The following is a 27,246-nucleotide window of genomic DNA, read 5'->3' on the forward strand; positions in this document are numbered from 1 at the left end:
AACAACACCTAAAAACCGAACTACACACTCTCACAAACATACTAACATCCAATGGATTCCAGAGAAATAAGATTACCAAACTAATCCAAAAAGAACCCCCCACTAAAACCCAAGACAGACAACAAGAAAATGGCACAGCCCTCCTCCCATATATAAAAGGCACCACAGACAGAATCAGCAAGATCCTCCACAAACATAACATCTAGACAGCATTCTGCACAAACCAAAAAATATCCACCATCCTAAGAAACCCCAAAGACAAAATTGAGTTAGAAAATCAAGGAGTATATGAAATCCCATGCACCACCTGCCCCACCACATACATCGGACAAACCAACAGAAGGATAAGTGCATGCATTGAAGAACACAAGAACTCAGTCAAAAAAGAGGAACCAACTTCTTCCCTGGTCCAACATCTTAAAGCCACAGGACACGATATTGACTTTAAAAAGACCAGAACTATCGCCAAAACTGAACACTTTAACAACAGAATAATCAGAGAAGCCATCAAGATAGAAAAACGCCCACACAGCATGAACAAACGAGATGATACCTCCCGCCTACCAGCCATTTGGAAACCCGCCCTTATTGACAACCAAGTCCTTAACACGAGGAATGACACCAGACCCACACTCACGAGGTCCACACAGGATGTCACCACCACACATCCACCCAGAAAGCTGACCCAAACCCACACTGATCAGGAAGCACACCAAGGACCAGAAGCCAGACTGCAGCTGCAACATTAGCCATTTCAAACCCCTCCAATCCATACATGCAGCAGACTGACACCCACTATGAAGATGTAGCACGACCACGAACACGAAGCCAAACAGCAGCAATGCAGCTCACCAGCTCAAATCCCCCTGCAACTCAGACTAATCTGAGCACAACCAAGCCCCCACCCAAACAGGACACACTCCCAGCCAATCAGAGCACAAAAAAAACTCCATCCAATCAGAGCACAGCCAAGCTCCTACCCAATCAGTTCAAACCCCCACTAGCAGTTAAAAAGAAGAAACAGCTGCAATCACACATTGCTCCCAGAAGCACGAAGCTGAAGCCTGAAGATGACAAATGAGACTTCGTCGAAACGTCGCCAAGACACTTCCAATTTTACGCGGGAGAAAACCTGAATAACCAGAGACCTACACACACACACACACACACACACACACACACACACACACACACACATATATATATATATATAAGAAGGATGCAGTGGCTTAGTGAGTAAGATGCTGAGCTTGTCGATCAAAAGGTCGGCAGTTTAGCAATTCGAATCCCTAGTGCTGTGTAACGGGGTGAGCTCCCGTTACTTGTCCCAGCTTCTGCCAACCTAGCAATTCGAAAGCATGTGAAAAATGCAAATAGGAAAATAGGGACCACCTTTGGTGGGAAGGTAACAGTGTTCCGTGCGCCTTTGGCGTTGAATCATGCTGCAGAGACATCTTCGGACAGTGCTGGTTCCTCAGTTTTGAAACGGAGATGAGCAGCGCCCCCTAGAGTTGGGAACGACTAGCATGTATGTGCAAGGGAAACCTTTACCTTTACCTTATATTTATAAAAGCCTGGAAAAGGACATGGATTTTTGCAAATGATAGGGAAGCCACATATACCTGCTGAAGATTACAAATCAGAGTTGGGGTAACAGTGGCAGCTGCAACAAACTCCAATGACGCCAGAATGATGATGCCCGTGTGATGACACAATTACACAAACACTGCCAAAGGATATTTGTTTCAAGAAGTCCCGATGCGAACATATTAGCGTAATTAAGACATCACATGTCATCCTTTGTTCCCCGCCCTTGGATGTCCATGCCTGGGAGCAATGGAGAAGAAGAGTCTTTCTTTCATGTTGAATTCAAATTGGGATGCAAAATAAATAGCAGCTCACGAGAAGAAAGTTGATGTGAGCTGAAGATTTAATTCATTATTTTCCGATTTTGTTCATTTGAATTTGTGATTTTTGTTTGATGAATAAAATAAAATATATTGGGGGGCAGAAGAACTCTAACAGGACCTCACGTGGATTCTGGTCAGAACTAAATTCTCATCGTTTCAGTAAGTCAAGATCAAGTCAAGATTTTTTAAAAAATTTATAGCAGGTAAAATGATTGATTTGCCCCAGAGTTCCCACATTTAACCAATGATATAGGTGCTGGACCTATTTCTACTTGTAGTGTTTATTCTGCACTGCAGATGAGCCAAGAAGCATGTGGATCTTAACAATGGGTTCTAATTTCATCTCTTTTTTCCTGAATTCCTGGTTAGAAGACAATTTTCTAAATGTGGGAATGGTCTTCATAGGGTTTAGGTTAAAAAGAAAAAATCTGGCAAGCCAGGAGTTCCGATTATTTCAGCAGAAAAAGGAAGCTCATGCCTCACAATATTCCACTTCCACCGACTTCTTTTTCAAGAGGATTTGGCAATTACAGCTTAGTAGAGAGAGGGAATTTCTCTTCCAGAGCCATTTTGTACTCTGTATTTTAGATTTATGGCCTGCTGTTATTTATACTAAGCTTACTGGTGCAGAACTTCTTTTCTGAGAGCCCAGATGGATGGCGTACCCAGGATGGAATAGCACTGTATAAAGGCAGCAGAAGAGAATGTTCTAGCTAGACAGAAGGCAAACAGTAAAAACCCACATTTTAAAGCAAACTTTTCAAACATGGGAGCCTTGCTTTGGGCACACCAGTATGAAGAATTGTGCCCGTTAAGCTCCACTTTAGAGAAGAAAGTGCACAAGAGATCCAAGGGTAGAATGGCTTGCACATGTTTACCTTATTCAGTCATCTAAACTGAAATACCACTAAAGGTAGAAATGGATCACTTGGAAAACGAATTTATTTATTTATTTATTTATTTATTTATTTATTTATTTATTTGATTTTTATACCGCCCTTCTCCCGAAGGACTCAGGGCGGTGTACAGGCAAAATAAAACAGATAGTACAATATACAATTTAAAATGCAATTAAAAAAAACTTATTTTAAAAATTGGCCTGAAAAGTATACAATGAACTAAAAACCCCATTTAAAATTAGTTAATAAGAAATTAAAATTTAATAAAATTCAATTTAAGCCAGCCCCGCGCAAATAAAAAGATATGTCTTCAGTTTGCGACGGAATGTCCGAAGGTCAGGTATTTGGCATAAACCCGGGGGAAGTTCGTTCCAGAGTGTGGGAGCCCCCACAGAGAAGGACCTTCCCCTGGGGGCCGCCAGCCGACATTGCTTGGCGGACGGCACCCTGAGAAGTCCCTCTCTGTGAGAGCGTACGGGTCGGTGGGAGGCATATGGTAACAGCAGGCGGTCCCGTAAGTACCCAGGCCCTAAGCCATGGAGCGCTTTAAAGGTAGTAACCAAAACCTTAAAGTGCACTCGAAAGGCCACAGGTAGCCAGTGCAGTCTGCGCAGGAGCGGTGTTATATGGGAGCTACGCGGAGCTCCCTCTATCACCCGCGCAGCTGCATTCTGGACTAACTGAAGCCTCCGAGTGCACTTCAAGGGGAGCCCCATGTAGAGAGCATTACAATAATCCAAGCGAGAGGTAACGAGCGCATGAGTGACCGTGCACAAGGCATCCCGATCAAGGAAGGGGCGCAACTGCCGAACCAGGCGAACCTGGTGGAAGGCCCCCCTGGAGACGGCCGTCAAATGATCTTCAAACAACAGCCGTTCATCCAGGAGGACACCTAAGTTGCGCACCCTATCCTTTGGGGCCAATAACTCGCCTCCAACAGTCAGCCGCGGCTGCAGCTGACTGAATCGGGGTGCTGGCATCCACAGCCACTCCGTCTTGGAGGGATTAAGCTTGAGCCTGTTTCTCCCCATCCAGACCCGTACGGCTTCCACGCACCGGGACAGCACTTCAACAGCTTCATTGGGGTGGCCTGGGGTGGAAAAGTACAGCTGGGTGTCATCCGCGTACAGCTGGTATCTCACCCCAAAGCCACTGATGATCTCACCCAACGGCTTCATATAGATGTTGAACAGAAGGGGCGAGAGGATCGACCCCTGCGGCACCCCACAAGTGAGGTCCCTCGCGGTCGACCTCTGCCCCCCTGTCAACACCGTCTGCGACCGGTCAGAGAGATAGGAGGAGAACCACCGATACACGGTGCCTCCCACTCCCAATCCCCCCAACCGGCGCAGCAGGATACCATGGATACAATTTGTGCTCATGGTCCATTGCACACATTTCAGAAACTCAACACTACATCTGGCTATATCTAAAGATGGAAAATAAACCCCACAGAAAGCTGAAGACTAGCCAAAAGTAGCCTCATGTAAGATACTGATTTATAAAGGCACACTTCATAAAACTTAAGCATGCTCTTTCCCTCTTTTATGTATATGCTGAGGAAGAATTTAAGCAAAATGAATATTAACAAGGTAACATAGAACTTCTGAGCATAGCGAGAGCTTCAAGTATCTCAGACCAGTGGTGGAATTCAAATTTTTTTTACTACCGGTTCTGTGGGCATTGCTTGGTGGACGTGGCTTGGTGGGCGTGGCAGGTGAAAGATTCTGCAAAATCTCCATTCCCACTCCACTCCTGGGGGAAGGATATTGCAAAATCTTCATTCCCACCCCACTCTGGGGCCAGCCAGAGGTGGTATTTAACCAGTTCTCTGAACTACTCAAAATTTCCGCTACTGGTTCTCCAGAACCTGTCAGAAATATCCTTGAAGAACATATGGATGATATTGGCAGTGAACATTCTGCTCAGTTAGTACTAATTCTGGAATGGCAGTGTGGAAGTTAAAAGGCCTCTAATCTGCCCACCCACCCCCTTTTTTTTAGTACCTCACGAGAGTCACACAATAGAACCAGCATATACACAAACAGGGGTGGGATTCTACTGGTTCAGACCGGTTTGGGCAAACTGGTAGCTCTGACAATCAGCTGGGAGAGAACCGGTTTGCTCCAATGATCAGCTGTGCCGAATTACCTGCCCCTTCACTTTACTTATCTTTATCTTCGCAGAGAGGATTGCCGCACCTCAACTGTTTTAATTCCCTAGCATTTATTTAATTTAATTTAATTATTTAATTAAACTTTTATACCGCCCTTCTCCCGAAGGACTCAGGGCGGTGTACAGCCTACATTAAAACAATTAATATACACACTAAAATAACAGTTAAAAAACTTATGAACCCGGAAGGTGATTTTTTGTTGAACTGCGCACGCACGAGCAGCGAAGCACACAATCACTGAACCAGTTGTTAAACCAGAAGGATCCCACCACTATACACAAACCATGGGCCCCCAAGCCATACCAAGGACCAATCCCTCTATAAAACCAAGTCTCTAAACCCCATTTTATCTGTAGCCTACTACCCTCAAAAACAAATCTCTGCTTTTGGAAATAAATGAATCTCCTTCTTCCACAGTAGGTCTGTTTCATTTTGATTCATTGGACTGAACTGAGATTTGATCTTGTGCAACCACAGCTCATAGAACCCCCAAATTATTCTTCTAACAGCAGAAATTGAAAAATATAGCCAGGAGACACAACAAAAGCCTACATTGGAACCAATAAAAGTCTTCACTGGAACCAGAAAGTCCCCATTGCTCAAGAAAACCTTCTCCTACTCCTCATAACTTGAACTGCTTGAGGATTTTTATGATCTTTTCTGTTTAAGAGAACCAAGAGGCCTGCCTAGTTGGGAATGACTAAGGGTAACTGCAAAGGTGCTTTTCCAAAAGGCAATTGGACGTTTTTTAAAATTTTTTATTTGGAAATGTTTCACTTCTCATCCAAGAAGGTTCTTCTGTTGTGGATGAATGGTGTGTGTTAGTGCTGGGTTTCAAATTTTTTTACTACCAGTTCTGTGGGTGTGGCTTGGTGGGTGTGGCTTGGTGGGTGTGGCAGGGGAAGGATACTGTAAAATCTTCATTCCCTCCACAATCCAGGGGAAGGTTACTGCAAAATCCCCATTTCCTCCCGATCAGCTGGGTGTTGTGACCCAAGTTCCTGGACCCGGACTCCTGGACTCGGATGATTCAGAAAGTGAGGGAGAAGACCTGGCCAGCCCTGCTTCTCGTGAGCCCTTTCCCTCCCTGGCACCCACTCAAAGGGAGGAGGAGGGGCCGGCAAAGCCTGATTCCATGGAGCCTCCTTCTGATTTGGCAACGCCCCAAGAACAGTTTTGGAGTGATGCAAGATTACGAAGACGTGACCGGCGTGCGCAGCAGCGGAAGAGTTGGGACAAAGCCAAGTCATAATTGTCATGCTGTGACATCTGCAGAGACTATAAATAGGAGGCGGGACTTCCTGGTTTTTTGTCTTGGACAAAGTAATGAATTTGCGCGGACAATCTGTATCAACGGAGGGAAGAATATATTCGTGAGTAATTCTGGCCTTATCTGTAATTTCCTTGTTATCTCCAGAAACTTGGCAGGCCCGTGGGTAGACGTAGCCAGGACATTTATATATATGTAAATAAATCAGAAAAGAGGCCTCTGACTGACTCTTTGCTGGGAGTATTGGGGGAAGGGAAACAGAACACTGGGAGTCAGGAGGCAGAGAATAGATGGGGGTGGGGCCAGTCAGAATTTTTACTACCGGTTCTCCAAACTAGTCAAAATATCCACTACCAGTTCTCCAGAACTGGTCAGAACCTGCTGAAACCCACCTCTGGTGTGTGTGTGAGGTGAGTAAGGGGGGAAATGGAAGTTCGCCGTGAACTTAAAACCTATTTATTTCATATGGCTGGACTGGCCTGATTTTAATTTTTAATTTTTAAATTGAATTGTGATGGGTTTTAAATTTCTGTAATTTTATGGGGTGTAATGTCATTTTAAATTTTTTGGCAATTTTGAATCAGTTTTTTAAGGGTTGTTTTAATTATTGTGCATGTTTGTTTGTATTTTATTTGCCTGTTCACCGCCCTGAGTCCTTCGGGAGAAGGGCGGTATACAAATTAAAACATCATTATTATTATTATTATTATTATTATTATTATTATTATTATTATTATTATTATTATTATTATTATTATTATTTGCAATCATCTGGTTGTTAGCACTCTGAGGGTCGGTCATTGGCTCTCTGATAGTCATTGAGCCTACTTGGGGGTTGATGATCACATGACCCCGGAACGCTGCAACCTTCACAAATGTGTATCAGTTGCCAAGTGATCTGAAACGATCACTAAACGAACTGTTGTATGTTGAGGACTAGCTATATTTTTAAACCTTAATAAAAATTATTCATTATTATTGCAAATTATTATTTAAAAAAGAGATGCAACTCTGAGTAGAAAAATGTTCTCCTCTGCAATTTTCTACAGAGGATCTCTGCCCAGCCCCACCTATTTCTAGTCTAGTGAATACTGACTGTAAGATGGTTTCGCCTTTCCAATTTCTGTCTTAGCTATTATTGAATACAGCCATTCTGTCCCTGGCAATGCCAGTCATACTAACCTCCCCACGGGAGATCCCTTTGGCATGAACATGGAAAGCAAATAGTTCACTTGGCATTGAGAAGTAACAGCACAGCAAACATGAGCAAATGTATGCATGCATATGTAAGCCTAAGGCTAAAAAGTTTATTTATTCATATTCAATAGGGCTTGTTTTCCTTATGTTCAATCATGTTTGATTCTCACTGCATGGACTCATCCCTGCAGTTTTCTTGGCAAGGTTTTTTAGAAGTGGTTTGCCATTGCTTCCTTTCTAGGGCTGAGAGAAAATGACTGGTTCAAGATTATCCAGTTAGTTTTATGCCCAAAATGGAACTGGAATTCACTCTCCAGTTTCTAGCCTGATGCCTTAACCACTACACCAAACTGGTTCTCGGTTAATATTTAGCGAGCGGTATACAACATTTAATGAAGAAACCAAGTTGATATTTTTTTAAAAATATATAACCTTTGAATCGGTCCTTAACTGTAAAGTTTTTAAAACCTAACTGTTGGCTGTGCTAATTTTCCAGCAAATTATAATTTGCTATGAGTCCCAATCTGACACATCATGGCTTGTATCGTTTATTATATGCTTGCTGTTTCTCACTCTAATTTGGAGACAAGTACCGGTAATGTTTTGCATAAAATGACAGGCAAATTATTAATTCCACGTGCCTCTTTTTTTAACCTCTGGAATCTGGAGTGCCTCAATTTGCACTTTTCTGCCCCCAGTTTCTGAGATTCCACCAAGCCCATCTCTTTAATACTAGTTTGTAAACTGGATGGAAAAAATCAATGTAAAAAAATAAATAAAAATGAATGGAGGAAAGGAAAAAATGTGTAGGAGTAGAAAAGCACTTCTGTGACACATTTTATTTTCTTTCTTTTGTGTGCGTGCTTTAGAAAATACAAACCTAGTTTTGGAGCAGAGCTGAAGTTGTCAAACTCGCGGCATCACGTTGCCATCATGTGATGTATTGTGATGTTTTTTCCCTTCGCAGAGCTAGGGTGGGTGTGGCCTATGTGTGACGTATCTGGCCCACAGGCCGTCAGTTTGACAACCCTGCCTTAAGGGCTGCAATACGTACCAGAGTCAAAGATATTTATCCGTTTTTCTCTCTCAGACACTCCTTTTCTTTCTTTTCTTCTGCTTTGCCTTCCATTTTCCTCTCTTTCAAATTCCTTTAATTGTTTATTTGACTAAAATTGACTCTGGGTAGCCGCATCATAAAAATAAATCAATAACAAAAAATGCAATCAAGAGTAAAAAGGGACTGAATAAATTCATGAAAGACAGCAGAGGTGGTATTCAGCTGGTTTGGACCAGTTCCGACAGACCTGTAGCGCTGATGATCAGTTGGCCCCTCCCACCTGCCCCTGCTCTACCCTGTTCCTTATTTCCTGCTTTGTAGCTCATCTCAATCGCACGGCACAGCTTATTCCCCCCCCCCCACTTGCAGTTTTACTTAACAATGCTGACTTGGAAGGTAAGCAGCTCAGCTTCCAAATGCTCCATTTTCAGCACTGTGCACAAGCACCTTAGCCAAAGCATGCATGCGTGTGCAAAGTATGCAGTCACTAAACCGGTTTTTAAACCAGCAGCATTCCACCACTGAAAGATAGGCCTTGGTTATTAAAGGAATGTTATCCAGGGTGTTATGTCCTCCTCGCCTCCGTCTGAACGATGGCTTAATTAGCCGGCTCTTATCACTCTGGCAGCAAAAGAGCCAGCGTCTGCCAAGAGCCCTCGTTGGCTGCCAAGACGCTGGTGAGTCACAACCTTCAGCTCTAGTCAATCTGTGGATTTGCCTGATACAAAGAGACACGCCAGCTCTTGCTGCCTTTTATATCCTGTGGGGTGTAGCTCCATGACTCAGCACTTCCTAGGCCTGCCCCTCCCCTGCTTCTGTTGTTCTTGTCTCTCCTGCCTATGAAACCTGGGATTGAGACAAGCCTGATTGCTGTCAGCTGGGTCTGCAGGTGTGGCCTGGATGGGGGGAGAAGAGTCAGGAGAAGGAGGCCTCGTTATCTCTTTCGCTTGGCCTGCTTCTGGCTCTTGGAGCTGATCCAGGGAGGCCGGTGCTTCTGAGGTAAGTCCTGATGGCCCTTCCCCCTCACTGTCCAAGTTGCTTTCTGGCAGCAGGCCTGGCTCCGAGTCACTTTCGGGCATGGGGCCAGGTTCGGGGGCGGGAGCCACAACACTGGGTTTGGGCAGAATCCCTCCAAATGCGAGTTTCAGAGAAATGGTGGTGGGAGAGGCTTTGATTGATCATTGTAAGAAACAAGATGCTGGACTAAACTCAGATATAGCCTGATCCAGAAGAGCTACTCTTATGTTTTAGATTTTCTGGAATTTTGTTGATGACATGGTTTTCCAGGCATGTTTCTCATTAAACCACCGTTCCTGCCCCAATAACAATGGAATCTGAATGCTTTTATCGTGATTGTATATTAGCTGTTGTTTTCTAAAGCACACAACTGGAAATGCTCTTCTACTCTAATACATTATTTCATTGCTCCATTCATTTTGTTTTTTTCCCACATTGCTTTTTTCCATCTTTCATATTTTCTCTCCAATACCTCTGCTTCACTAATTAGAGAGCTGTAGTGGTGCAGTGGTTAGAATGCAATATTGCAGGCTAATTCCGCCAACTGCCAGCAGTTCGATTCTCACCGGTTCAAGATTGACTCAGCCTTCCACCCTTCCGAGGTTGGTAAAATGAGGGTGCAGATTGTTTGGGGCAATATGCTGACTCTGCAGACCACTTAGAGAGGGCTGTGAAGCACTATGAAGTGGTATATAAATTTAAGTGCTATTACAAACTGGTATTAAAGAAGTGGACTTGTCTCCCTGTTATCATTTCAATAGAGTAATGGCAGTGTGGTTAAAAAAAAAGAAGAAGAAGGGTCTTTGCTTCTCCCTGTGGGATCAGTGGAACACAAATAAAAGCAGCTGAGATGTTCTTCAAGTATCAAGTCATCTATTTTCATCTGCAGCAAATTAGTATACAAGCAGATTAGGCTATTATGGTCCATCGCACCTGAGAACTCGTGCTCTTATGTTACACATGATCGCTGTGGTTCAGTATTTTCTCCTGGATCACATGCCCTCTACTTGATGCTCCCCAGCTGCTCTTGTACCTTCTATTTCAGGCCCAATCTCTGTTACTCCTTTCATGCCTATAGTATCCCCTCATCTCAATCCACATCAACTCCAAGTGCCCAGAGAAGTTGTAATGCAGAATGCCGTACTGATGGTTCTTTGGACAGCATAAAAGACATGTGCAGCCTGAATGTGGAGTGCAGTGCAGTGTATTGTGGCAGGGCCTCCAAAGAGCTATTCCTGTTCCCCAATATACTAGTCCAGGGGTCTCCAACCTGGGTAACTTTAAGACCCCTGGACTAGTCTGAATCAGGTCATAATCAAGCATAATCCAGAAACAGGGGAAACATTCCTCTAGAACCGTGATGGCACAGGTCAAATTTCTGTGGCATTTCTTTCGTCAGCTTCTGTTTCCCTGCAAACAATGAAACAGAGCTCAAGAAAGAAAAAGATCTTACGTCTTGCCGCGCTGCCGGTGTTGTGATGCCCCGCCTCCCGCTGGCCATCTGGTCTTCAGGTCTCTGTTGCGCATGCAGCTTTCAGTTTGGGCATGCGGGCATACGCAGTTTGGGCACTCGGTGTTTAAAAGATTCGCCATCACTGCTCTCGAAGTTCTAGCAGCCAATGATGTTTGATCCTCACCGAGACAGCCAGGTTATATTGAGAAAGCACTAGAGTGCCTGCCCTCAGCATTAGAGCAAGACCAAAAAAAGGACAAAAGTAAGTTTGCCTTCAAGAAAAGTACTTTGACTTTTCAGGATTTATTGTGTTTCGGCAAAGTACCAAGGCCCATCACATCTGACGACCACAATCTATGTGAGCAAAGATTCTGGCACTAATCATTCTAAAGTTGTTTAAAGTGAATGAATAACATAGCAGCCATCACTCAAATGAAAGCTATTTGTAATGTACTTCCTGGCTTTGACTGGGAGAAAAGTACAGCAAAGCAGCGATATGGATGAATCCTTTATAGGCTACTTGCTTATGCAGATTGGCAATCTTTTTAGAGTTTTTTGATGCCTTTATACAAATGGAAGGGAGGGAGCCAGGCATTCGTATGAAATCTTGGGAAATCAGTGAAATTGGTGGATTTCACTAATAGCATCCTAAAATTTTATGCAAAACGGATAAAATCTCAGGTAAGATTTCATGAGATATGGTGCCTTCCTGAGATTTCTCAATGACCTCCTCACTGTTTTAAAAATATTAATTTTAATTTAATTTAGGTAGGGAGATCTTTGGGAAGTCAACAGATGTCTAAGAATCCTTAAACTTTATTTTGATATGTGGTATACAAATCTAAGTCTAAAACAGAACAGATCAATCCAAGTCATAATATATTATCTGGCACAATGAATTAAGTTTTATTTAGGCAGAAGGCTCCCAGGGTTACTAATCAAATACACTGCATGACTTTTCATTCTCTCCCTTCTCAGCCTGTTTTCTGTAATTAAACAAACAAACAAAAAGACAAGGGAGAAGGGGAGACTTAAGAGTTACTAATGGAAAGTAATGACATTTGGAGCTTTTCTTATTGAGGGCTTTTATTCAAAATAATTGCCATTGTCTGATCCAGAAGAACTGAAAGTACAGGAAAAAGAAGTACTTCTTTTTGATAGAAAGATTGCTTGAACTTTTCTAACCTGTTTCCTACCCCTTTCCCTTCCTTCTTTTCCTCCCTGGCTTCCTGCCAAAGATGCCACTCAAAAATAATTCTCCGGGTGAATTGCAGAGTGAGCCAATGGTAACCTCCATGGAAGACAGCATTTTTTGTAAATGATGAGGAGGGATTGGAAATAATTCTGGGAAAGAAGAAATTGATTCATGCAGGGGCTAGATGGGCCTTTAATTAACATGCCAGAACCAGGTAATGCTGAAGCTAATGAGGTTTGAATGAAGCTAATTTAACTTCATTGGATCAAAGATTAAAGTGAAATTTAAGAAGTCAGATGGATCAAAGGAGAAATGTTTTAGTATTAATAACTCTAGGTTATTTTTTTTAATAACTGAATATATAATATTAAGTATTAATATTAACCCTTTTAACACTGGTACCTGATGCTAATTACTGATATTTACTCTGCCTCCACATTAATAATAGTCCTGTCCTAAATGCAACAGCTCACTCAACTCCTTATATTCTTTTGCCATTATATCAGAGGTAGATTTTGCCTAGATTTCTTGCAACTAATCATTTATCTTAAAGGATAGTGGTGCCTGAGGCAACTGATAAGAAAGTGAGAAAAGGATTGGATGCACGTTCAAGATGGATTGGTCCTGAATCCCACCCCACAAATTCGGCAATCGAAATCCTGAACTAGTGATGAATAATGAAACCTGTGCAATCAATTGGAGGGGGATTTTTTCTAGATATAGTCTGTAGGTCTTGGATGCTCATCATGCAGTTTGGATAGGAAATACCAAGAGCACGTGGAATCTTATACTAGCTTTCTAATCACAAGAGGAATTTGAAGATGCAACCAGGTGTCTCTGCAGGAAGGATTTTAAAAAATCAAATGGTGGGCATGATCATTCAATCAAAGCCCCAGCCCTTTTTACATGCATACAATGTTACAAAGGGAGCCACTATAGTCACTAGAGCAGAAGTCTCCAACCTTGGCAACTTTAAGCCTGGCGGACTTCAACTCCCAGAAGTCCACCAGGCTTAAAGTTGCTAAGGTTGGAGACCTCTGCACTAGAGAATATAGCAGGGATGGCTAACCTTTTCTGGATGGAGTGCCCAAAGCGTCTCCCCCCTCATGCACCCCAATCCCCTGCGCATGCGCATGTGCCCCCCTGCATGCCCCCTGCCCCCCTGCATGTGCGTGCCCCCCGTGTGTGCACCGCCCCTGGCACATGCATGGCAGAGACCTGAAGGCCAGTTGGCTGGCAGGAGGCGCGCGCACATGTGCAGCAGAACTGAGCTGGGGCGATGGCTTGCGTGCCCACAGAGAGGGGCTCTGCGTGCCACTTCTGGCACCGATGCTATAGGTTTGCCATCGCGGGAATATAGGATGCTGTTTCACACAGAACCAGATTTTTAATCCAGCGAACTGAATTTGACAGTGGCCTGTTGAGTTTCTAACAGGCCACTGTTGGAAATGTTTTGCTCCCTTTCTTGACATTTGCATCTTCTGCAGGCCTAGCATGTGCTCAGCCTCTGTGTTCTATCCCATCTGAAATCATTGTTTCACCAGCTCTCAAGAACTTTTGAGTTTTGTTTTGGGTTTTTGTTTTTTTTTGCTTTATTGGGTTGTTTTTATTTTTTGTTATTGTTTTATTTCATGCCAATGGCTGCCCTTCTAGCAGAAACAACCTAGTTGGCAAACACAATTAAAACATTAATATGAGAGTACCAGGAGTAATATGTGGGAGGAAGCTTCGTGGTACCTGAAGCAGAACATCTAGATTTAGCCACAGCTTTGTTCCATGTAGTATCAACCTTGGGAACGCTCAAGTTTCCTCTTTCAGCTATGCATTCAAAATGAACAGTGATTAACATATATATAATATATAGGTATGGGTAGATACCGGTATATATACTTTCTTTTTGAGAGCAGACAACAGAATTTAATTTTTAATGTGTGCCAGTAAAAAAATATCAATAAAGGTGTCTTGTCTTGTCTTGTCTTGTCTTGTCTTGTCTTGTCATGTCTTGTCTTATCCTATCCAGTGGTGGGATTCAAATTTTTTACTACTGGTTCTGTGGGCATGGCTTGGTGGGCATGGCAGGGGAAGGATACTGTAAAACCTCCATTCCCTCCCCACTCCAGGGGAAGGTTACTGCAAAATCTTCATTTCTTACTGATCAGCTGGGACTCAGGAAGAGAATAGATGGGGGTGGAGCCAGGCAGAGGCGGTATTTACTGATTCTCCTAACTACTCAAAATTTCCACCGCCGGTTCTCCATAACTGGACAGAACCTGCTGAATACCACCTCTGGTCCTATCCTATCTAAACTAAACCACGTTTGAAAAGATTTTTCACATTGAAAAGATTTTTATAATCTAGGCAGTAAAATAGAAATCTCAAGAGTTATACCAACATGGCAACTTCCCCACTGTGCTTGGTGTCCTGGGCAATGAATTCCCCTGACATTGGGGAAAAATGACATTGGCAGAGGAGGTGTGGAGGGGAAAGGGAGGGAGGGAGGGAGGGAGGAAGGGGGGTGGTTCAAATAGCCAAGAGCCTTTTAGATTCTTAAAAAGGCTTTAGAACCTAACACTTAAAATACTGGTGCTTGGCATGAAGGACTTGAGCCATTTGAAATCTCTCATTGGACACAGATCGTTGCCTTTTATTTGTTCCAATCTTCATTTTCATTATGTTACTTGGTGGCAACCATCTGTTATATTAATCAAGGAGTCGTCTCTAATTGCCTGAAGATTCTTTTTTTCCCCTTCGCAATTTGTTGCAGCAGTTTAACAATCATAGCTACTTCTATGCATCCGAAGAGAAGATTGGAGCAGATTTAAAACTGGAGCCTAACCCAGACGTTTCCCCTTCCTTTTTGTAAGGAAGGAAAAGTAACACCCAGGCTATGGACTTAATTATTATCACTACTGCAAAAAGCTGGCATCCAATTTAAAGTCAAGTAATTTGCATAAAATTATACCAATATTTCTACTGGAACCAGTTAGGTAAGCTGGATCTCATTATAGATGAGCAAGTAATGACAGAAGTAGTTCTTTGGAACATAGACCTATTTAATTTGGAAGACAGATTCTTAAATATTTAAATATAATAAGGATTGTTCAGAAATGGTTGTCTAGTTTAAGATCAAGAGCCATCAACACTGGCAAGATGGCAGATGAAATGTCACAATGCAAGTCCCACCTGTTTTTAACCTGCACTGACGCTGCATACACATACACGGCCGTCTCCAGGAGAGCCTTTCACCAGGTTCGCCTGGTGCGCCAGTTGCGCCTCTTCCTTGATCGGGATGCCTTATGCACAGTCACTCATGCTCTCGTTACCTCTCGCCTGGATTATTGCAATGCTCTCTACATGGGGCTCCCCTTGGGATGCACTCGGAGGCTTCAGTTGGTCCAGAATGCAGCTGCGTGGGTGATAGAGGGAGTTCCACGTAGCTCCCATGTAATACCTCTCCTGCGCAGTCTGCACTGGCTACCTGTTGCCTTTCGGGTGCATTTCAAGGTTTTGGTTACCACCTTCAAAGCGCTCCATGGCTTGGGGCCTGGGTACTTACGGGACCGCCTGCTGTTACCTTATGCCTCCCACCGACCCGTACGCTCTCACAGAGAGGGTCTTCTCAGGGTGCCGTCCGCCAAACAATGTCGGCTGGCGGCCCCCATGGGAAGATCCTTCTCTGTGGGGGCTTCTACTCTTTGGAATGAACTTCCTCCTGGTTTACGCCAAATACCTGACCTTCGGACCTTTCGCCGCGAATTGAAAACATATTTGTTCATTCGCGCGGGGCTAGCTTAAGCTTTTTTAAACTGTTTAGATTTTAAATTTTAAATTTTATTTATGTTTTAAATTGGGATTTTTAGATTTTAAATATTTTAATTTTTCGGCCAATTGTATAATAAGTTTCTTAATCTAGTTTTTAATTGTATATTGTGTATGTTTTATCCTGGCTGTACACCGCCCTGAGTCCTTCGGGAGAAGGGCGGTCTAGAAATTTAATAAATAATAATAATAATTGCATCGTGATGCTCCATCCATGTTTGTATGGACTTCAACCAACCTTTAGAGATGCTGTTGAGAAGTTGCTGCTGAGGAAGAATCTACATATACAATAAAAATAATTTTCTATATTTGCATATACACCACTAAAGTTACAAGTGTAAAATGTATGCCAAGGGATGCTCTTTCAATCAATCAGAACAGTGCTGGAAGGAACCTTGGAGATCTTCTAGTCCAACCCTTTGCTCAAGCAGGACACCCTACACCAGGGGTCTGCAAACTTGGCTCTTTTAAGACTTGTGGATTTGTGGACTTCAACTCCCAGAGTTGAAGGCTGAGGAACTCTGGGAGTTGAAGTCCACAAGTCTTAAAAGAGCCAAGTTTGCAGACCCCTGGCCTACACAGTTTGAGACAAGCGGCTTTCCAGTCTTTTCTTAAAAACCTCCAGTGATGAAGCATCCACAACTTCTGAAGGCAAAGCAGTTGCACAGGTTGCACTTCCTCACTGTTAGGAAGTTTCTCCTTAATTCCAGGTTGCTTCTCTCCTTGATTAGTTTCCACCCATTGTTTCTTGTATTTGCCCTTTTTGCCCTTTGTCACCCCCTAGTCCTTCTTTTTCACTAGACTAGACAAGCCCAAGTCCTGCAACTATTCTTCATATGTTTTAGTCTCCAGGACTTTAATCATCTTAGTTGCTCTTCTTTGCACTTTTCCCAGCATCTCAACATCTTTTTGTGTAATGTGGTGACCAAAACTGGATGCTGTGTTCTTACTAAGGTTTTATAAAGCGGTATTAATACTTAACATGACCTTTCCACTGACCTCAGAGTCTGCCTCCTTTCTTCTTCAGATGGCCTCCTGTTTATGCCTATAAAATCACATGAAAGAATATGAGGAGGCATTGGGAAGTCCGACCTATTGTGGGACATCTCCTGCCATCCAACTGCAGCCCATATGTTAAAGACACACTTTGTACACAGGAAACCTTCTATGTTCTTTGTGATGACATTTGCATGATTTAAAACCTTGGTTACATTAGGGATATAAATTGCTTAAGAAACTTATGCTGGGAAGAAAAATCCTGCATTTTTTCCCCTCTTTCCTCTGTTCGAGGAAAAGGAATATGCTTTAGAAAATTTTCCACTGCAGGAGCAGAGAGTGGTGCACATATATTTAGTCACAACTGACCAAGAACAAATTGTTCATTGTAATGTATCTTTAAATGGTTTTGGCGGGAAACAAGCACGTTGCTGATTGGTTAAAGCCGCCGGTTGAACTGTATATAAGGAGAGGTTTTTCCCCAGCCTGGTTGCTGGGTTCACCATATATTAAAGAGCTGTTGTCACTACCCTGGTCTCCAGCCTCGTTACTTCCCGAACTTAACACTGGCGACGAAGGTGGGATATCGAGGCTAAAGAGCACCAGGAGCGAGCTGAACGCACGGAAGAACCGAACCCAGCAAAATCAGGGCAGAAACGCGGAGATGGCCAGCTACACTCCGCCCGCGCCGTTTGACCCAGCCAGGGAGAAATGGGGAACGTACATGACCCGTTTCGAAAGCTTCCTGGAGGCAAACGAACTGCAAGGAGTTCCAGACAACCGCAAAAGGGCATATTTCCTGAGCCACTGCGGTCCCGAGGTCATCGACATTGCGGAAGCCCTGGCAGAGCCAACGCCGGTACAGTCGGTATCATGGCAAACTCTGCAAAATCTATTGAAGAACCATTTCGCGCCAACACCGTCCAAATACGTACGGCGTTTTGAATTTGGAGAGCGCAGACAGCAAGAGGGCGAATCCATCAGCGATTACATGGCCGCCCTGCGAAAAGCCTCCAAGGACTGTGGGTACCGAGACTTGGATGAGGAGCTGTTAGAGCAACTCATCCGTGGGGTCAGAGACATTCGTTTGCGGAGGCGACTGCTATCAAAAAGCAATCTAACGCTGGCAAACGCTCTGGACGAAGCCAGAGCTCATGAGATGTCCACCCAAGCGGCGGAAACCCTACAAAAGCCACTCACGCCAACGGCGAGCGCGAGCGCGAAATCAACCCCGGTCCACCATGAAGAAATCCAGACCGAATCAGACGGCGAGGATGAGGAAGGAGTTTGCCTCACCGAGAGAAGGGGCAAAGAAGACCGGGATGAATGCGGAAGTTGCGGAGGGCAACACCAGCGTCAACGATGCAAGTTCAAGGACGCTACATGTCGGCGGTGCGAGAAGAAGGGGCACCTGGCTCAAGTCTGTCGAGCACCCCAACCTTCCCACCGAAAATTCAAACCAACCAATCAGAGCGCAGGATCGGCAAGGCGACCCGCGATTGGTCAAAACAAAAAGGGCGCGAACTCAAATCGGACGACCGTGATCATAGGCCGTGCAGCAACCCGCGTCGAGAAGAAAATCTTCACTAAACCGAAAATCGAAGGAGTGCCGTGCCGACTAGAAGTGGACACCGGGTCAGCGATCACAATCATGTCCTGGGACACTTTTGCGAAAGCTTTGCCGAGAATCGCCAAACGCAAACTGCAAACACAGCGGCTACGAGTTCACGACTACCAAGGGAATCGCATCCCTGTTCGAGGGACCACCTCCGTCCGTGTCGAGTACGGACCATACAAGAAGACCCTGCCCATCACAATAGTCGAAGGGACCCTGCCAAGTTTGTTGGGACTAGACTGGTTCCGTGCATTGGGCATGGGAGTGACTGGCATCTACAGAAGTGACTTTAACCTAAAAGACACACTCATGAACGAGTTCGAAGATGTCTTCAAGGACTGCCTGGGCAAGTACAAGGGGACCCCTATTTCCTTCAATTTAGACCCCCAGGTAGCCCCCATTCGGTTAAAGGCAAGGAGAGTCCCTTTTGCCCTTAAACCCAAGATTGACAAGGAGATAGACAAGCTCATCAGTCAGGGGATTCTGGTGCCAGTCGATCACGCAAAGTGGGAGACGCCAATCGTCACCCCAGTAAAACCAGATGGGTCAGTTAGAATCTGCGCTGACTACAAGGCGACGTTAAACAAAGCCTTGCAAAAAAGCGCTTACCCGGTCCCCGTGGTGCAACACTTGCTGCACTCGCTGGGGCAAGGGCACGTTTTTGCCAAGTTAGATCTGGCCCAAGCCTATCAACAACTGCCCGTAGACGCCAACACAGCCGAAGCCCAGACAATTGTGACTCACAGAGGTGCTTTCAAGTGTACCCGGTTACAGTTCGGGGTGAGTGTGGCTCCTGGGCTATTTCAAAATTTAATGGAGCGACTTCTGCAAGGGCTCCCGGGGGTAGTCCCCTATTTCGATGATGTATTGGTATCAGCCGAAAATTTAGAAGAATTGGGGGAACGTTTGAGAAAAGTTCTGGGAATTTTCCGGTCAGCCGGTCTAAAGGTTAAAGTGAACAAATGCCAAATAGGGGTAGAATCTGTAGAATTCTTAGGCTACAGAATAGACAAGGAAGGAATCCACCCCACTGAAAGCAAGGTCAAGGCAATAAGAAAGGCTCCAGCGCCTAAAAACAAAGCAGAGCTACAGGCATTCCTGGGTCTAGTGAACTTTTACGCGGTCTTTTTGAAAAATAAGGCAACCGTTGCCGAGCCGCTACATAAGTTACTGGGAAAGAATACTGTTTGGTCTTGGGGAAAGACGGAAGCTAGGGCTTTCGAAGCAGTAAAACATCTACTATCAAGCGATAGTTTACTCATACAGTATCATAGCACAATGCCATTGGTATTAGTTTGCGATGCTTCCCCTTACGGGGTGGGGGCTGTGCTCAGCCACAGGCTTCCAAATGGCACAGAAGCCCCAATAGCCTTCTATTCCAGAACGATGTCCTCGACAGAGAGGAACTACAGTCAGTTGGATAAGGAAGCTCTAGCTATAGTGTCAGGGGTAAAAAAGTTTCACGAATACGTTTTTGGTAGAGACTTTGAAATTGTTACAGACCATAGACCACTGTTAGGGTTACTGGCGGGGGACCGCCCAACGCCCGTGGCACTTTCGCCCCGATTGACCCGATGGACTATCTTTTTAGCCGCCTACTCCTACAAACTGTGGCATCGACCGGGAAAAGAGTTGGGGCATGCGGACGCATTAAGCAGATGCCCACTACCAGGGGCGATCGAGGACCCCACTCCGGGGACGCCCATACTGTTGATTGACTCTCTGGACTCTGGCCCAGTCACGTCTAAGGAGGTGGCTCGGGCGTCATACCGAGACATTATTTTGAGAACTGTACTTGGTTGGGTACAAAGAGGGTGGCCCGCTGCGCCGGGCGAGCGTTTTAAAGAGTTTGTAAAGAAACGCGGGGAACTGTCGGCCCAAGGGGGGTGCCTGCTATGGGGGGATCGAGTGGTGATCCCAGAGAAATTGAGGAAAAGGGTGTTGGATCTCCTCCACGAGGGGCACCCAGGGATCGTAAGGATGAAGGGCTTAGCGAGAAGCTATGTGTGGTGGCCCTTAATGGACTCAGAAATTGCTGAAAGGGTAGGGAAATGTCAGGCCTGCCAGGAGTCCAGACCGCTACCCCCAACGGCCCCGGTTCGGGAATGGGAGAAACCCCAGGGGCCCTGGTCTAGAATACACATTGATTTTGCCGGCCCCTTCCACGGCCAAACCTTCCTGGTAGTAGTAGATGCCTACTCCAAATGGCTGGAAATCATTCTCATGAGATCCATGACAGCCGAGGCCGTGATCTCAGTCCTACGGCACCTATTTGTAACCCATGGGTTGCCCGACACGCTAGTTTCCGATAACGGCCCGCAATTCACGGCAACCCAATTTGAGGAGTACTTGGCAGAAGAGGGCATCCGACATGCCCTCTCGGCGCCTTTCCACCCTGCGACGAATGGCCTTGCAGAGCGTTCCGTCCCGAGCGCAAAGAGGCATTGTCCAGACTTAAGCCAGGCGACTGGCAAACAAAAATCGATGTTTTCCTGGCCGTCCAACACAGAACCCCCTGTGTCACAACCGGCAGAAGCCCAGCCGAATTATTAATGGGCCGAAAGCTCAGGTGCCCCCTAGACCGTCTAAATCCAAATTATACGCCGGAGGGTTACAAGGGGGAAATAGGAAAAACAAGAGAAATGGACATAGGCGACCGAGTGTGGGCACACAACTATGGTGAAGGCCCAACCTGGATAGCAGGACAAATCCTAAACAGAACAGGTCCAAAATCATACTTGGTGGAGTTAAAGGACGGCCGAGTATGGAGGCGCCACATAGACCAAATACGAAAACGCATAGCTAAACAATCTGAATTAATCGAAACGGGCCCTGACTATACAATGTTTGATTCCACAGCTGACTCAAACCCGGAAAAATCGCAGGACTTATCTGAAATTCCGGAGGTCCAGCGACGCCCACAGGTTCCAGTAGAACACAGCAGGGACGACTCTGCTAATAATCCAGGGCCGGATGGCCTACAGAAGGAGCTGAGAGGAGCAAACAGCCCCTCCGGTCAGCTCGACCCACTCCCAGGGAATGTACTGCGCAGGTCCGAAAGAGTCAGGAGACGCCCAGTCTATTTGCGTGATTACGTTGAAAAATAATATGTAAATATCATGTAAATATGGGTAAAGTGTTTTCTGGGGGGAAGGAGTGTAATGTATCTTTAAATGGTTTTGGCGGGAAACAAGCACGTTGCTGATTGGTTAAAGCCGCCGGTTGAACTGTATATAAGGAGAGGTTTTTCCCCAGCCTGGTTGCTGGGTTCACCATATATTAAAGAGCTGTTGTCACTACCCTGGTCTCCAGCCTCGTTACTTCCCGAACTTAACATTCATGCCCTGTGTTTATTCATTTATCTGAAAGCCCAGATTTTCCTCATACTAGAATTACATAACAAGGGATGACCATAGGAAGAAAATTCTGTAGCTCGTGTCACCAGTCTTATCCTTCAGAAATATGGAAGAAATTTTTACTTCCCCAGAGAAATTCAGAGGAGCCATCCACCCAATTCCCCTGCTCAGAAATGAGGAAGAATTTTGAAAGGCTCACTAGGTCCTGCTCTCATAGTGATGGCTACAAAGTTCCAAAGTCAGCCCTTTAACTCAGGAAGGAGTGATGATGGAATGCAAATTGGTTGGGTGGTGCAGTGCTTAACACGATATAAAGATAATAAAATGACCAGCACACTGTTTCCCAACATTAGCCTTTTAAGATTGTGGACCAACTCCCCAGTGTTGACTGGGGTATTCTGGAAGCTGAAGTCCACGCATCTTAAAATGGCTAAGGTTGAGAAACACTGACCTAGCAGAACCATCTCTAATTCCACTTTTTTAATAGGTCACATCATTTAGTCCAAAGAACTGTTTCTGTTAAATCTTGCCACCCAAATCTTTTGTGTGGAGGTGGGTTTCAGCAGGTTCTGACCAGTTCTGGAGAACCGGTAGCGGAAATTTTAAGTAGTTCGGAAAACCGGTAAATACCACCTCTGTCTGGCCATGCCCCATCTATTCTCTGCCTCCCCAGTCCCAGCTGATCAGGAGGAAATGGGGATTTTGCAGTAACCTTCCCCTGGAGTGGGGAGGGAATGGAGATTTTACAGTATCCTTCCTCTGCCACGCCCACCAAGCGACGCCCACCGGGCCATGCCATGCCACGCCCACCAAGCCACACCCACAGAACCGGTAGTAAATAAATTTGAAACCCACCACTGCTCTTGTGACAAAAAGAGGTAAGAAGAGGAGAAAAATACCAAAATATTCAAGATCGAGGCTTTGTTTTCTTAGATGTTCTTTCCCTGCTGCATATCAAAGCAATTTGACTTTACTGAACTAAAAAAAACAAAAATGATATAGTGGCTCCCTAATCACATCAGATGTTTTTCCAAACTGCCTCAGGGAACTAAATACGAGTAAACACAAAATAGAGCACACCACAGCAAAGATATACAAGGTGGTAATTCCTGCAGCACGAAGAATAGGAAATGTTTAGAAAAACAAGGTGGGTCAGAAATCAAAATAAAGTCCAGGAACTGAAAGCCACTAACCTGGAGTAGCAAAGGCAAACCATCCTCTAACCATGTTTTCCTTCCAAAGACAAAACAAGGCACAACAAGCGGACCAGAGCAACAGAGGACTGTTTTTTTAAAAAAATGTTTTCAGCTGATGTTCCAACAATTTCACTGCCTGCAGAATTGACAACTCTTTTCGTATAAGAAACCAGGTTACAAGTTTTTAAAACTCATTTTAAACATGAACTGAAAATAATCAGTATTGGTTTCAAAATGTAAAACAATCAAAGTTCAGTATTTGAAAGAGGACAGGACTGAGCTCCATCTCCCACCGAAACAAAACAACCCTGTGAGGGGTAAAATCCAGCAGGTTCTGACAGATTCTGGAGAACCAGTAGCGGAAATTTTGAGTAGTTTGGAGAACCGGCAAATACCACCTCTGGCTGGGCCCAGAGTTGGGTGGGAATGGAGATTTTGCAATATCCTTCCTCCAGGAATAGGGAGGGAATGGGGATTTTGCAGTATCCTTCCCCTGCCAAGCCCACCAAGCCACACCACGCCCACCAAGCCAGGCCCACAGAACCGGTAGTAAAAAAAAATTGGATTTCACCACTGAACCCTGCTAGACGTTAATAAATAACCCATGTTTTCTTTTTCTTAGCATTAGCATTAGCATTTCTTAGCATTTTCTTAAACTGCCCTCAGAAAGGATAAGGGGAGGTAGCTTCGTCACAGAATGTATACAGGACTTTACCTGTAAAATAGGATCAGTGGGAAGCAGAATTCCATCCACTGGATCCCTTCACAAATTTCTCACTTAACAACATAAATTTTGGGCTTCATGGTGATTGTAGGTGGAGGGCTGTACCTGTACTACGAATAGAATCAAAACCACGTGAAGTAATAGTACCACTTTATAAAGCCCTAATAAGACAACACTTAAAATACTGCATTCAGTTTGGTCATCCCTGTTACATATGTAAATAGCGAGTGAAGCCAGGGATGTAGGCTTCACTTAGGTCCGGGTTTAGCAGGACATTTGCATGCCCACCGCTGATTGGTGGATTCAAACGGTGGGAAAAGTAAAGTGTTGTCAGTGGCTGAATCTGTGGGACTGCTCCCTTTAAAAAGGAGCGCTGCTGGCTAAGCCTTTGCAGAAGTCACTTAAATAAAGAGCTGAAGTTACTGTCTGTTGTCCTGCCTCTTCATTGCCTCCCACGATCTAGAATAGAATAGAATAGAATTTTATTGGCCAAGTGTGATTGGACACACAAGGAATTTGTCTTGGTGCATATACTCTCAGTGTACATAAAAGAAAAGATACCTTCATCAAGGTACAACATTTACAACACAATTGATGATCAATATATCAATATAAAATCATAAGGATTGCCAGCAACAAGTTATAGTCATACAGTCATAAGTGGAAAGAGATTGATGATGGGAACTATGAAACGATTAATAGTAGTGCAGATTCAGTAAATAGTCTGACAGTGTTGAGGGAATTATTTGTTTAGCAGAGTGATGGCCTTCGGGAAAAAACTGTTCTTGTGTCTAGTTGTTCTGGTGTGCAATGCTCTATAGCGTCGTTTTGAGGGTAGGAGTTGAAACAGTTTATGTCCAGGATGCGAGGGATCTGCAAATATTTTCACGGCCCTCTTCTTGATTCATGCAGTATACAGGTCCTCAATGGAAGGCAGGTTGGTAGCAATTATTTTTTCTGCAGTTCTAATTATCCTCTGAAGTCTGTGTTTTTCTTGTTGGGTTGCAGAACCGAACCAGACAGTTATAGAGGTGCAAATGACAGACTCAATAATTCCTCTGTAGAATTGGATCAGCAGCTCCTTGGGCAGTTTGAGCTTACTGAGTTGGCGCAGAAAGAACATTCTTTGTTTTGTTTTTGTTTTTGTTTTTTTTTGTTTACATTTATACCCCGCCCTTCTCCGAAGACTCAGGGCGGCTTACAGTGTATAAGGCAATAGTCTCATTCTATTTGTATATTTTTACAAAGTCAACTTATTGCCCCCCCAACAATCTGGGTCCTCATTTTACCTACCTTATAAAGGATGGAAGGCTGAGTCAACCTTGGGCCGGGCTCGAACCTGCAGTAATTGCAGGCTTTGTGTTCTTAATAACAGGCTTTGTGTTCTTAATAACAGGCATTACCAGCCTGCGCTATTCACCGGCCCCTTGTTGTCCTTTTTTAATGATGTTTTTGATGTTAGCTGTCCATTTGAGATCTTGCGATATGATAGAACCCAGAAATTTGAAGGTTTCTACTGTTGATACTGTGTTGTCAAGTATTGTGAGAGGTGGAAGTACGGAAGGGTTTTTCCTAAAGTCTACCACCATTTCTACGGTTTTGAGTGTGTTCAGTTCCAGATTGTTTTGGTTGCACCACAAGGCTAGTCGTTCTAACAACTCCAATACAAAAAAGGTGTTGAGATTTTGCAAAGAAATCAGAGAAGAGCAACAAAGATGATTAGGGGCCTAAAAGTTATAACATAAGGTCCATCTGATTCGCCAGTTGCGCCCCTTCCTTGACCGTGACACCTTGCGCACGGTCACTCACGCCCTCGTCACTTCCCGCCTGGACTATTGCAATGCTCTCTACATAGGGCTCCCCTTGAAGAGCACCCGGAGGCTCCAGTTAGTCCAGAATGCGGCCGCGCGGGTGATAGAGGGAGCACCGCGTTGCTCTCATATAACACCTATCCTGCGCAGCCTGCACTGGCTACCGGTAGTCTTTCGGGTGCAATTCAAGGTTTTGGTGACCACCTTTAAAGCGCTCCATGGCTTAGGACCGGGATACCTTCGAGACCGCCTTCTGCCGCCGATTGCCTCCCAACGACCTGTGCGCTCCCACAGAGTGGGCCTCCTCAGGGTGCCGTCGACCAAACAATGTAGGTTGGCGGCCCCCAGGGGGAGGGCCTTCTCTGTGGCGGCACTAGCCCTGTGGAACGAGCTCCCTCCAGGATTACGACAACTACCCGACCTCCGGACCTTCAGACGGGAGCTGAAGACTTTCTTGTTTCAGCGTGCAGGACTAGCCTAAGATAAAAGGTTTTAGCATATTTTAATGGGGTTTTTATGGGTTTTTTTTATTTTTTAGTGATCAGGCCATGATATTATCTAGTTTTAATTGGGTTTTAATGTTTATTTATTGTACTGTTTTAATATGCCTGTGAACCGCCCTGAGTCCTACGGGAGATGGTGCGGTATATAAGTTCGATTAATAAATAAATAAATAAATAAATAAATAAATAAGAACAATTGCAGGAACTGAGTATACCTAGTCTAGTAAAAAGAAGAACCAGGGGTGACATGATAGCAATCATCCAATATTTGAAGGACTGCCAGAAGGAAGAGGGGGCCAACTTATTTACGGAAGCATCAGAAGGCAGGACAAGAAACAATGGATGGAAGATAATCAAGGAGAGAAGCAACTTAGAACTAAGGAGAAAATTCATAACAGTGAGGACAATTAACCAGTGGAATGGCTTGCTTTCAGAAGTTGTGAGTGCTTCATCACCAGAGGCTTTTAAGAAGAGACTGGACAGCCATTTGTCAGAAATAGTTTAGGTTTCCTGTGTGAGCAGTGGGTTGGATTAGATGGCCTCCAATATCCCTTCCAACAGTACTGTTACTCCGCAACATCATATCTTGCCCATCCTGCAGATCAGGACATGAAAACTCTCACTCACTATGCTTTTGAGAAAGGGCAATTCTTCTAAGTGTCAGCTTACTATAGATTTATTAAAGAGTATTTTTCATCCATTTCCTCATGCATGAATGAATAACCAATCCAACTCCCAATCAATCCTCTCACTAAATTGACCTCCTTTTTCCCCACCTGCCAATTTGCAGGTCAGTGCTAAAGATCTTCATCTCTTCCACATGACCTGACAATGACTTTCCCAGGTCACTGGTGAAAATCAAACCAACTGCCAGTCCAGTTCTGCACCTAGCACATAAATCAGCCAATGGACCCCCCCGCCCAAAAAAAGAGCTACTACTAATAGGAGAATGCCAGCTCTTTAAAAAAAAAACTGTGGAATGTAGCAAGGAATAAAGATAATTAAGATATGCAGGTATTTAGAAACAGCCAATTCAAATGCATTTTTCTGAA

This window comes from Ahaetulla prasina, chromosome 1 (assembly GCF_028640845.1).
Source record: "Ahaetulla prasina isolate Xishuangbanna chromosome 1, ASM2864084v1, whole genome shotgun sequence".
NCBI classification, from domain to species: Eukaryota; Metazoa; Chordata; class Lepidosauria; order Squamata; family Colubridae; genus Ahaetulla; species Ahaetulla prasina.